This window comes from Phoxinus phoxinus (genome assembly GCF_949152265.1).
Source record: "Phoxinus phoxinus genome assembly, chromosome: 9".
Lineage (NCBI taxonomy): Eukaryota > Metazoa > Chordata > Actinopteri > Cypriniformes > Leuciscidae > Phoxinus > Phoxinus phoxinus.
The window spans coordinates 1,299,547-1,313,527 of record NC_136884.1 but is presented as its reverse complement, the minus strand read 5'-3'; the positions used below and the strand labels follow the sequence as shown (position 1 = coordinate 1,313,527).

At 38.5% G+C, this 13,981-nt stretch overlaps 1 long non-coding RNA gene across 1 annotated transcript in view; it reads left to right on the top strand.

The window, feature by feature from the left end:
- LOC307004619 overlaps positions 1–12,623 on the top strand; it is a 73,537-nt gene extending 60,914 nt beyond the window's left edge. Inside the window, exons 9-12 of the long non-coding RNA XR_013799081.1 lie at positions 7,429–7,535; positions 7,651–7,729; positions 8,062–8,263; positions 12,220–12,623. This is a non-coding gene — a long non-coding RNA (uncharacterized lncRNA). The remainder of the gene's footprint in view (positions 1–7,428; positions 7,536–7,650; positions 7,730–8,061; positions 8,264–12,219) is intronic.
- Positions 12,624–13,981: the final 1,358 nt, after the last annotated feature.

The following is a 13,981-nucleotide window of genomic DNA, read 5'->3' as shown; positions in this document are numbered from 1 at the left end:
AGAGAGAGACAGAGAGAGAGAGAGAGAGAGAGAGAGAGACAGAGAGAGAGAGAGAGAGAGAGAGAGTGTGAGAGAGAGAGAGAGAGAGAGAGAGAGAGAGTGTGAGGGAGAGAGAGAGAGAGAGAGTGTGTGTGTGTGAGAGAGAGAGAGAGAGAGAGACAGAGAGAGAGAGAGAGAGTGTGTGTGAGAGAGAGAGAGAGAGCGCAGTTGAATGTTTAAGTGACTTGCTCTTGTTTGTGTAATTGCTGTTTAGTTAATTTGAGAGAAGTTTGAACACTCATTACTGTATCTGCTTCTTTAGCGTAATAGGGATGAGCTTATGCAGAAATGTTCATGTTTTAATTATAAGGGTGTGTGTGTGTGTGTGTTTGCACAGTATTTACACTTCTATTTATCTATATCTATATCTATCTGTCTATCATCTGTCTGTCTATCTATCGTCTGTCTGTCTGTCTATCATCTGTCTGTCTATCTATCTTCTGTCTGTCTATCATCTGTCTGTCTATCTATCATCTGTCTGTCTATCTATCGTCTGTCTATCTATCATCTGTCTGTCTATCTATCGTCTGTCTATCTATCATCTGTCTGTCTATCTATCTTCTGTCTGTCTATCATCTGTCTGTCTATCTATCATCTGTCTGTCTATCTATCTTCTGTCTGTCTGTCTGTCTGTCTGTCTGTCTATCTATCGTCTATCTATCTATCATCTGTCTGTCTGTCTATCTATCATCTGTCTATCTATCTTCTGTCTGTCTATCTATCGTCTGTCTATCTATCTTCTGTCTGTCTGTCTGTCTGTCTGTCTGTCTATCTATCGTCTGTCTATCTATCTTCTGTCTGTCTATCTATCGTCTGTCTATCTATCTTCTGTCTGTCTGTCTGTCTGTCTATCTATCGTCTATCTATCTATCATCTGTCTGTCTGTCTATCTATCATCTGTCTATCTGTCTGTCTGTTTATCATCTGTCTATCTGTCTGTCTATCATCTGTCTATCTATCGTCTATCTATCTATCATCTGTCTGTCTGTCTATCTATCATCTGTCTATCTGTCTGTCTGTTTATCATCTGTCTATCTGTCTGTCTATCATCTGTCTATCTATCTTCTGTCTGTCTATCTATCGTCTGTCTATCTATCTTCTGTCTGTCTGTCTGTCTGTCTATCTATCTTCTGTCTGTCTATCATCTGTCTGTCTATCTATCATCTGTCTGTCTATCTATCTTCTGTCTGTCTGTCTGTCTGTCTGTCTGTCTATCTATCGTCTATCTATCTATCATCTGTCTGTCTGTCTATCTATCATCTGTCTATCTATCGTCTGTCTATCTATCATCTGTCTATCTATCGTCTGTCTATCTATCATCTGTCTATCTATCATCTGTCTGTCTATCTATCATCTGTCTGTCTATCATCTGTCTGTCTATCATCTGTCTATCTATCGTCTGTCTATCTATCATCTGTCTATCTATCGTCTGTCTATCTATCTTCTGTCTGTCTATCATCTGTCTGTCTATCTATCATCTGTCTGTCTATCTATCTTCTGTCTGTCTGTCTGTCTGTCTGTCTGTCTATCTATCGTCTATCTATCTATCATCTGTCTGTCTGTCTATCTATCATCTGTCTATCTATCGTCTGTCTATCTATCATCTGTCTATCTATCGTCTGTCTATCTATCATCTGTCTGTCTATCTATCTTCTGTCTGTCTATCATCTGTCTGTCTATCTATCATCTGTCTGTCTATCTATCTTCTGTCTGTCTGTCTGTCTGTCTGTCTATCTATCGTCTATCTATCTATCATCTGTCTGTCTGTCTATCTATCATCTGTCTATCTATCTTCTGTCTGTCTATCTATCGTCTGTCTATCTATCTTCTGTCTGTCTGTCTGTCTGTCTGTCTATCTATCGTCTGTCTATCTATCATCTGTCTGTCTGTCTATCTATCATCTGTCTATCTATCGTCTGTCTATCTATCTTCTGTCTGTCTATCTATCGTCTGTCTATCTATCTTCTGTCTGTCTGTCTGTCTGTCTGTCTATCTATCGTCTGTCTATCTATCATCTGTCTATCTGTCTGTCTGTTTATCATCTGTCTATCTGTCTGTCTATCATCTGTCTGTCTATCATCTGTCTGTCTATCTATCATCTGTCTATCTATCGTCTGTCTATCTATCATCTGTCTATCTGTCTGTCTGTCTATCTATCATCTGTCTGTCTGTCTATCTATCATCTGTCTGTCTGTCATATGTCTGTTTATTATCTGTCTGTCTGTCTGTCTGTCTGTCTATCATCTGTCTGTCTGTCTGTCTGTCTATCAGTCTGTATATCTATCTGTCTGTCTGTTTACATTTATTGTATTGAATCTATGAGTATTGAAAGGAGCAACATAAACATTCTGCTAAATAAACATCTTTTATGTTTCACAGAAGAGAAAAGCTCACACGGGTTTAGATCGACGTGGCGGTGTGTAAATTATGACAGAACTTTCATTTTTAATTATAAAAAAATTGTCCCCCTCTCCAAAACACCTTCTGTTTTGAACCTCCCAACATTACATAAAAATGTGAAAGAAAAATCTGAAATTGCCAGCAACTAATGTTCTCCGTGAGGAAAACAACCTGATAAACAACTAATGTCTTAATGATGATGATGTAAAAATGCAAAAGGGGATTTAGAGGATATAAAAGTCATTGGAAATGATAGAACAGCAAGCGTTTGTGTGTGTATGTTTAACGCTAAAGCTAAATCTAGCAGGACTCGTCTGATTGTTTGGCTGCTGAACACCATATATCATCTTCTATATATGCGGCGTGAAGCCCACAGGACCCGTTTGATAACAGCCATCAGACCTCTAGACATCTGCCTGAACATATTATCGCATCGCAAGCTTCTCCGACTCTAATCTCAGCAGCTCCGGGACGAAGCGCTTTTATTTATCTGAACGAGTCGATCTGAATCTTTAAGGGACAGGGTCCCCGCGGATCCTTAAAAAGTATTAAAAGGTCTTAAATTCGATATTTAAAATTTAAGGCCTTAAAAAGTCTTAAAGTCTTATTTTTACTTATGAAAAGTCTTATTTTTACCTATGAAAGGTCTTAAATTTTAGATGACACTTTGACGACGTATCTAAATGCTTTCCAAATGAAAACTATCTAATTAGCGTACGTATTATTTTTATTATTAATCTATCTTTGTGGATTTGCTTGTTCACGTGACAATTCGCGTCATTTACGGCAGCGTATTAGCCTGCGTCTGTCTCCTGCGCGCGAGAGAGGAGAGGATAAGAGAACGAGTAAATGTCAGTTCAATAGTAAGTTCATTCTTTGAGCTTAGAATTGTCTATGAACTATGATGATATTGTAATCATTGTTTAAACTACGTACGATGCACTGCGAGTTCGAGCTGACATCACGTTTGTCTCTCATGCTTGCTTTCACTGCGTGATGTGTCAGTGCAGTTATAGATATGTCCCCAAATGAGTTTTTGTCTTATTATATTTATATCATATTATGTTGTTATATTAGAATATCACGAGCAAGAGTGCCGTTTTCCTGTGCACAATTGCAAATGTGCTATTTATTTTATACAACAGTTAAACTAACAATAAAGTTAACATTGTGTGTTACTTTTTATAATGGCAATATTGTTTGTTTCCCCCTTTATTTCGCCGACGAGAATTTCATAATGAAACTGTAGTCCAACAGACAGCGATTCTTTTTTAAAAACTGAAATCCGCGTTTTGAACGAATCATTTGATTCAATGAATGAATCGGCCGTTTGAACAAATCGGTTGAATAAAACTCCAACAACTCGCTTATTAAGACAGTGACTTACTGCCACCTACTGGCGGGTTTAGTTGCATATTTAAAGTACCCTTTAATTAAAATGTTAAAATTATAAATAATTTCATATTTAAATATTGAATAGCTTTATTTATGCAATTGCAAATTAAGTGTAAATATAGTAATGACAGTTCGGATGCCGCTTCTGTGTCACCTCTGCACGGATGTTTTTTTATTTAATTATTTAATTTGACAGTGGTACGGTCTTATTCTAATAGAATTTAATTTGAATGTTAGAATTTGACATAAAAGGTGATGCATACCTCTAAATACGTTTAGAAATAATTTCCATATTTAGGTGAAAATGTCCCTGGAAATCAATTTAAGGCGGCAAATATTGCCCCTTAATAATTTTTTTTATTTCAGTCACTACTGTGAACTGACCATTGCATAGATAGAATATGTTAAATATGAATATCTTTGCGAGTCTGCTGTCAACAACAGGCCTAAACCAGCCATGGTACCAGTACAAAATCAGTAAAATATCATCTAATTATTATCAACAAAACTTTGAAAATATCGAGATATATTTTTGTTAATATTGCAAACCCCTAATGTACGGTATTAATTTTGATTTCTTCAGATCTTAAAAAGGTCTTAAAAAGCCTTAAATTTGACTTTAAAAAATGTGCAGATACCCTGAGGGAACCTGCTATCTATTAAGCATACTAGAATACACACACCACATCTAGTGAACGAGAGAGACGAGGGTCATCTGAGGTCGTCCCGTTTGTGTTTGTGTCCCACAGGCGGTTGAGCGATACACACTAGCTCTCCTTTACTTCAAGGAAAGTGTGTGTACTGTATAGTTCACAGCATTTTCACTTTTTAAACTCTCCAAACGTCCCTTTCGCTCTCTTAATACTTGCATCGCCATCGTGTGTGTGTGTGTGTGTGTGTGTGTGTGTGTGTGTGTGTGTGTGTGTGTGTGTGTGTGTGTGTGTGTGTGTGTGTGTGTGTGTGTGCGGGTTCAGTGAACTTACAAAAACGTCTCTTAGTTGCGACGAACAATGACAGTAATTAGTCCATTATCCAACATTATAAATTATATAATCAGTAGCAAATTAAAAATCTCCCAGCGGATAATACTTCTGAGATCATTAAATGTAATTGATATAATGATATAATGTATATAAGTGATGGTGATGATGATAAAGGATGAAAACAGGAGGTCTGTATATTCTATTGAACACACTTCACATCCCATAATCATCCTTTCAGTATTACGTTATGCTGACATTTTGTTCTCTGAACATTCAAAATTTTTTTTTTTTTTTTTTTTTTTTGGTTATGCAGACGTTAAAGTCCCCATGAAATCAAAATTATTATTTTTTAGTATGTTTTTGGTATGAATATGTTAGCCTTAAGGTTATGAATAAGCTGGTGTTTTCCAAAACAATGACAAAATTTGCATTTAGGAGATATAAGCATTCAAAACTTACAGTCTCTCTCTTCCACTAAAATGGATCAGGGATTTGTATGACATCACAGCTTCTCATCACATCTTCTGTCCAATCAAATGCTCTCTAGAATCTGAAGCTCCGCCCCCTATGCTATAAACACCACCTGGCCAAAGCGACCGTTGACAGACACGCAAAAAACACTCAAACACTCAAACACTCCAGTTTGATTACGTTTCACAACTGTACGCTGGTTAAGAATGAAAATGAATAGAATTTATTCACACCTCTACTATTGAATCCAGCGTATCATCAGCGCTCGGATTCGCTTCCATGGTGCCGTCAAGTACGACTTGGGCCCCGTTTACACGTGCATGGTTAGATTGTAGCCTTAGTGATCCTGAAGACATTGATTAGCTTGTTCAGGTGTGTTTGATTAGGGTTGGAACTAAACTCTGCAAGAGAGTGGCCCTCCAGGACGTCCCCAGCCCTGGTTTAGACGCAAACGGAGAATTCGCCTCTGAAAACGATTCTTTATAAAAACTCCGGCTAGAGTGGAGATTTTTTGAAAATTTTGTTTGCATGTAAACTGAGAAAAACTGAGTTTTAGGCCGTCGACGTCACAGTTTACAACAGAAGAGAATCAAAAGAGAAAGAGGAAGTGATTCGTTGCTGTTGTTGCTATTTTGGGGATTCTGATTGGCTAACGTGGGCTTGAGCTTCTCGTTACACTGCCACCTACAGGTTTGGCATGCTCTAGACAGCATATATACACGGGTTCGTGTAAACGAACACTTTCCTGAAAACTGACAGGTGTGCACTCTGTTATTTTTGAAAACGGAGAGGGTGAAATGTCCTTTTATGAAAATAGCCAGCCACGTGTAAACGTAGCTTTGCAGTCTGTGAGGTGAACTAAACGCCATTGGCTATTTGAAAAGGGGGTGGAGTCATTCAATATGTCCCGCCTTAACTTCCTGTTTCAGTGGAACTTAAAGGATAATTCCGGTATTTAACACCTTGAGTCTATATTGTAGTTTGTTTTGGATGAACAAGAGTGGTGGACAACATTTTTTTGACAATGGTTCCTCTCTCGAGTTTTTGACTATAAAAGAATTGGCCATGGACCCATTTAACATTGGAGTCAATGGGCATGTCCGAAAATGTCATTAAAACAGCCAATAATGTTCGTTTACAAAACTGTTAAACTCACCGAGTGATTAGTGGTGTTCGTTGATTTTCCAGAAACAAAAAGTGTTGCGAAATACAGTTTCTGTCGTGTTTTATTCGTCATTTTGTAAAATCCCATTGAATTCTGTTGAAGGACTGAGTGCTCGTTAATATAAATGCGCTACCGGAAACGGAAAGGGGGCTGTTTACATTTGGTCGATGTAGTCTTTTTGCTCGCTTCCGTTTCTCATAAGGCTAGCGAGCAGAGCTCTTTACCGCAGTTTTTGACCGCACAAATTCTAACCATATTGAAAGACGTGACCACTGACCAGTGCAATATGAAGTTGAACTCGACTGTGACCGTGAGTGTCCCGCGAGACATAAACATCGGTTATCGCCATCAAGTGGTCGGGAGTGTGCTAACGCTTCAGATTCAAATATTGAGCGGAAGTTACACGGTTCTGAAAAAATAGTTCCACTATAGCAAAATAAACGGATTGGAATCATATATTGCGACGATATATTGTTTATAATCATCAACGAACATCACTAATCACTCGGTGAGTTTAACAGTTTTGTAAACGAACATTATTGGCTCGCTGTTTTAATGACATTTTCGGACATGCCCATTGACTCCAATGTTAAATGGGTCCATGGCCAATTCTTTTATAGTCAAAAACTCGAGAGAGGAACCATTGTCAAAAAAATGTTGTCCACCACTCTTGTTCATCCAAAACAAACTACAATATAGACTCAAGGTGTTAAATACCGGAATTATCCTTTAAGTCAACGCATCAAACAAAGCTGCGCGTTTGATCATTCTTCAAACATCTGAACGTTCCGAAACAAGAACGAACATTCTATTTAGATTTCTGGAAGAATGTTTGTTCATGAGAACCTCGCCAGAACGTTCCATTAGCTGGGATTCAGTGTTCGCTGTGTGCTGTGCAGTAACCACTAGTGCTGGATTCAGAATAGCATTCTGCCATACGTTCATGTAATAATACTATTCATCCTACTATTCCAGTGGGCATGCAGAGGTCAGCGAGAGGAACCCGGCCGCGCTGAGAAACACAAACTGTTTCTCTTTCTGTCAGAACACAAGAGTGATGAGAAGCAGCAGGAGAGCTGGAGGTCTGCATGTGTTCCCGAACGCTGCCTCCTGCTGGACACACACACACACACACACACACACACAGACGTCTGGAGGAGGTTCATGTGTGTCTCATTAACCCCGTGTGCTCCTCAGAGAAGCGTGGGCGAGAGAGGCCGTCTGCAGAGAGACATCATGAGGATTTGATGGTGTTTCCTCAGTGTTTCGTCTGCTGGTGAGAGCGCATTTAGATTCAGTCCTGACTCCTGACTGATGCATATTGCACACACAAATGGGATTTCTCGATTCGAACTATCTCCAGAGAGCAAGATATCAGGTTGACGTATAACAAAAATGTGTTTGCAAGGTACCAGGGTCACACAATGAGCAAAAATTTGTGAATGAATCTTTTGGATTAGGCGGCTCACGAAACGGTACTGAATTATTCATGCAAAACTGTTAAGCCAAAAAAAGTACATTATTGTACTTTATTGAAATTAAGTGACATCAATGCAAATTGAAAAGTGTGTAGCTTTTGCATGATTTCCTCAAGCTTTTATATGACAGAGATCTGATCCCGGAGGAGACTGACATGCATCGCTCATGATGAAAGCCGGCGGGAGGTTCGATCGGCTCGTAATGAAGTTCAGATCTCACATCTACCAATCCCTGCGGCCGCCGAGCTGGACGTGACAGCCGTGATGGATGATGGGAGAAAGCATGGCCTTATGGGAGTGACAACAGGAGGTCCGCAGCTCCATCTGATCAGGTTTGAATCTGACACACGGGATCTGAACATCTCACTCGCTGAACGTGGAGACTGAGGAGAGCATTCAGAGGAGGAACATTTAATGCCAATATCCCAGCTAACGGATGTTCTCTTAAAGGGTTAGTTCACCCAAAAATGAAAATAATGTCATTAATGACTCACCCTCATGTCGTTCTAAGCCCGTAAGACCTCCGTTCATCTTCGGAACACAGTTTAAGATATTTTAGATTTAGTCCGAGAGCTTTCTGTCCCTCCATTGAAACTGTATATACAGTATACTGGCCATGTCCATAAAGGTAATAAAAAGATCATCAAAGTAGTCCATGTGACATCAGTGGGTTAGTTAGAAGTTTTTGAAGCATCGAAAATACTTTTTGGTCCAAAAATAACACAAAATAAGACTTTATTCAGCATTGTATTCTCTCCCGGGTCTGTTGTGAATCTGCGTTCAGGACTCCGCAGTGACGCTGCTGACGTAAGACGCTGATGACGTGTCATCTGGTGCGCCCGAGCTTCGTTTACAGTCTGAGGGAGACGCACGCTATATTCAAGCTATTCTACATTGTTTGCGTGGATATCATTTTTTTAATGGTGCGTAAATGTGCATGTCGCGGATGAGACACTTTTACAGCGTGCGTTTCCCTCAGTCTATAAATGAAGCTCGGGCGCACCAGATAACACGTCATCAGCGTCTTACGCCATCAGCGTAACTGTGAAGGATTCACAACAGACCCGGGAGAGAATACAATGCTGAATAAAGTCTTATTTTGTGTTATTTTTGGACCAAAAAGTATTTTCGATGCTTCAAAAAATTCTAACTAACCCACTGATGTCACATGGACTACTTTGATGATGTTTTTATTACCTTTATGGACATGGACAGTATACTGTATATACAGTTTCAATGGAGGGACAGAAATCTCTCGGACTAAATCTAAAATATCTTAAACTGTGTTCCGAAGATGAACGGAGGTCTTACGGGCTTAGAACGACATGAGGGTGAGTCATTAATGACATTATTTTCATTTTTGGGTGAACTAACCCTTTAACGTTATGAACAAACGTTCTTCCAGTAACGTTAAATGTCCGTGCAAAGTTATCTGGCCTTTAACCCATTTACTCCTAAAACGCCTGCTAAAAACGCCTATAAAAACCTATGTTATTCTAGGATAAATGTCCTTATCTCCTGAGGGTTTTCTGAAAAAATACTACGAATTGTCAACGTCTACCAAAACCTGAATATCTAAGCCTCTGTAGCACTTAGAAACATGAAATAAAATACATTTTGAAGGTAAGAATCACAGGTTTGATTAAAACATGCTCCCTTAGCACTAACATAACAACACATTTTTCAAAAAATTCTCAAAATCATATGGGGAAGAAAAAAAAATATATTAATATATAAATCAATTATATAAAATATAACAAATAACATTTTAAACATGCCAACACACTGAACAAGGCATCTTGTTATCAGAGAGAGGTGGGGAAAGTCCTGAGGAGGAACTGGGAAGAGTATCAGTCTCTGAGCTCCATGGCTCAAATCTCTCCTCTTTGGCTTTATCAGCATTATCCTCGCACAGATAGACGCGCACGCACACACACACGCACGCACGCACACATACATACACGCACACACACGCGCACACACACACACGCACTCACACACACACACACACACACACACACACACACACACACACACACACACAGAGAGAGAGAGACAGACAAGAGTCAGATCAAATCATTTGTGACGAACGACGTGGTACATTTGGTACATGAAGCACTCGCGGTGCAGAGGAAGGTGCAAAACTTCTCACTAAACTCCTCACTATCTTCCAAACTCCTCACTATCTTCCAAGTCAATGTCACTGCCCTCGCTGTCAAAATCCTCTTCTGTCGTTGCCATTTTCGCACTCGCGTCTTCAAAAATCCAAAACAAATGCGCGTGTATGTCTGATTGATTGACGTGATTTTCAGCGAACCACAGTACATTTGGGTGGTCACGTGGTCTTTGAAAACTCAACAAGACCCACCTCGTGTGTATTTGAACCTATGACAGTGCGTTATATGCTGCACGTGTCATTAAAAGTATGACGAATACAAAATGCTGCGCTACGCAGCAGCCGGCAGGAGGTTCAGAGTTGCGCAACGCAGTAACCGGCGGTAGATATAATGTTTCGGCGCGCAGCATCCGGCACAAATGGGTTAATAACCTTCTCAAAATGTTATTTATACATCGTTCGTGGAACATTTTCTGAAACGTTTTAGTTGGACGGTCCGATAACTTTTTTTAAACGGATACTTGTTTCTTTACTTTACTTTATTATTATCCACGTTGTGGAAAATTGTACTTGGAAACTTCACAGTACATATACTTTTTTTTTTTTTTTTCACAGTACATATACATCACCACATAAATAGGCTACACAATAAAAAAATAAAATAAAAAAACAACCTGGCAATACACAATTTTTTACAAATTCAGAACGTTCCCATAATGTTTGCTGAATGTTTAGTTTTAAAAAGTCTCTGCTGCAAACTTCACATACTTCTGAAAATGCCGATCCTGATGTAAACATGACGGATTTTCTTCTTCCATGAGGGGGTTTGGCTCCGCAATGGCGTTGTATCCAGGCAGATCGTTAAAGAAGAACGCGACACACACTTCAGCCAATCAGATGACGGCTTCAAAACCAGTTTTGTGTGCGTTATGCACCAGACGTTCAGCCAACGGTCCGTGGTCGTGACATCCGAGGCTGAGATTACATGTCATGTGACCATCAACCAACATCTGAGAACGGCAAACATGCGAATGTGTCGTTAACAGAGTTGGGGAAAGTTACTTTTTGTGTTACAATATTTCGTTACTCCTTAAAGGGGTGGTTGATTATGATTTGACTTTTCTAACTTTAGTTAGTGTGTAATCGGTTTGATCATAAACAACATCTGCAAAGTTACAAAGTTAAAAGCAAAAGGAGATATTTGCTTTTGAAGAAATAGCTTTTTAAGGACTACAACAAACTACAGGAGCTTGCTCACGGGTTAGTGACATCACCAACCCTTGAATTTACATAAACCCCGCCCCCGAGAACGCGATTTATAGATTATCAAGAAAGAATATGCTAATTAATGACTAGAAGATAACTACACATACGCTACATAAATTCAGAAGTAACACTTATTCTTGAGTCTCTTTCTGACTTCAGTTTGAACATAAAAGGCTAAAAGTTTTTGAAATGTTCAGTGTGTGTGTGTGTGTGTGTGTGTGTAGAGCTGTTGTAGCTCCGCCCCCTGTGCCGGGAGCAGCAGCTCATTTGCATTTAAAGGGACAGACACAAAACTGTGTGTTTTTGCTCACCCTCACAAAGTGACAATTTAACATGCGATATAAAAATATCTGTGGGGTATTTTGAGCTAAAACTTCACACACACACTCTGGGGACATCAGACTTATTTTACATTTTGTGAAAAAGCGCATTATACCCCCCCTTTAAAGAATCAACTAACTACTTTTAATGAAAAGTAATGCAATTAGGGTACTTTTGCGTTCATTTTTCTCATCTGGGCTGGGCTTGCATGTTTGTTTTTTAATAATAATAATAATAATAAAAAGTGATATCTTCTGGAAATGTTAAAGGCCCTTTCACATTAAAAGTGAAATGAATAAGCCTCAGGCTGGAGGACATGCAAATTCACACAGGAGAAGTCAGTAAATGAGAAAACAAAATAACTTGCGTTACTTATTTGAAAAAGTAACTTTTTGTAAATTTAAAAGTAATGTCTTACTTCACTTGTTACTTTAAAAAAAGTATCTTGTAACTCTATATCCCCAACACTGGTTGTTAAATGATTGAAATATGAACTTAAAAGTATTTTAGGTCAACATTTGTGTATCTCTGTATTGCTGAAGTTTTTATTTGCCTGCTTCAAATGCAAAATGTTTCTGTTTCCAGGGCGCCGGCCTTCATCTTTCCACCGTTTAAATGAGATCACTCAGTTCTGGTGTGGACATAATTACAGGAAGACACGCCTGAGATATCGCCAGTGATCTTCCCTCTGGATGAAGATAACATGGTTTAGAGCAGAGGAAAACTTTTCCAATTGTTCTTATTTTTACATTTAAATATGTTATTTGCTCTCTGTGATAAAGTTGATCTTCATGCTTGCTTGCAGCCGGTCGGCGAGAAGCAGAGAAACATGATTATTTCACATGCTGTCAGATATGAATTTATATGGTGCCATTATTTTTAAGGCAAGACGCTATAACAATGTTTTTTTCATGCACTGGCCAATTTTTGGCAAGATTTTTGACTTTTCGTGGCATGTTGTTTCAGAGTAGAGGGAAGAAAATATCCACAATACATTTGCTTTTGTAGATTTCAATCAGCACTTTAGCAGCTTCACACACACCAAACTTAACAGATTAATTCATATCTATATTTGTTCATATATCATTCACCTGATTTATAGAACATTTTGATTCTTTTTTTATGACTGTTGCCAGTATTTTCTGATTTATGGAGTGATTAAAAAAGAGAACCGCCAAATTAAAAAACATCCGCTGTGTAAAAAACTTTAACTGTTATATGCCACAAATAATTTTTTAACCAATGTTCTGATCTCTGTCCTGCGAGTTTGTGCATATTTAATATGATAATGCTTTATTTGCATATTTAAACATAGCATTTCAGAAAACTTGCCATTCTTAAAAGTAATCAATCAACTGGAGAAGTATATCTAGTTAAATTCAAACCCGTGTCTTTCCTTAAGTAAGCCTATACATTCCAATATTTGGTCTTTGCATTAAAAAAGTTTGCTTTTTGTTTGCTAGCCGCGTTTTACCTTCAATTTGCGCAAAATTTTAATTGCGAATTGAAAATACGCCCATTGGAAACACGTAAATTTCGCAAAAACTCCCATTTATCGCAAAAAAAAGAAAATTACGCTCGCATGATGTGTTTTTTCAGGCAATTCGAAAAATAAATATTTCCCAAAACTGCAATACAAACAGTTTTTGCGCATTTACAGTCACCTGACGTAGATGACGCGGTGTTTGGACAGAATATGAGACTTTACCCAGCAAGCAATAGCCGTCATTTCACCGTCTCTGTTAACTATAGACCTAATATATCCCACTAAGGACGTAGTGGGATATATCACACAGGTCCGGTCCGTCGGTCCATGACCAATTCTGGACATCTATTCAACGTCCAAACTAGGTCCACAATTTGGACGTCCAACCATGACCCAACTTGGAAGTCATATTGACATTCAACATTTGACCTTTGAAATGGGTAATTTGTTGGACGTCTGTGACAGGTGCAGGAAATTGACATGATTAATATATCATATTTTTTATTTACAAATATCAACATTGTTGTTATCAACTTGATTAATACATATGAATACAGATTATTAATAATTATTTAAGATCGTTTTCCAAAAACTAAAGTAGTAGAGCACTGGTGCTTGCAACGCAAGATCACGGGTTCGATTCCCAGGGAAAGCAAGACCTGATAGGAATATAAATGTGTAATGCAATGTAAGTCACTTTGGATAAAAAGCGTCTGCCAAATGCATAAATGTAAATACAATGGTACGGAAAACACGTCCTCCACCCTTTTGAAACATGGGACTACAGTTATAGAAGTTGTATAAAAACACACGTGAAATTTGATGTTGAAAAGACGTCCACAAACACCCACATTTGGACTA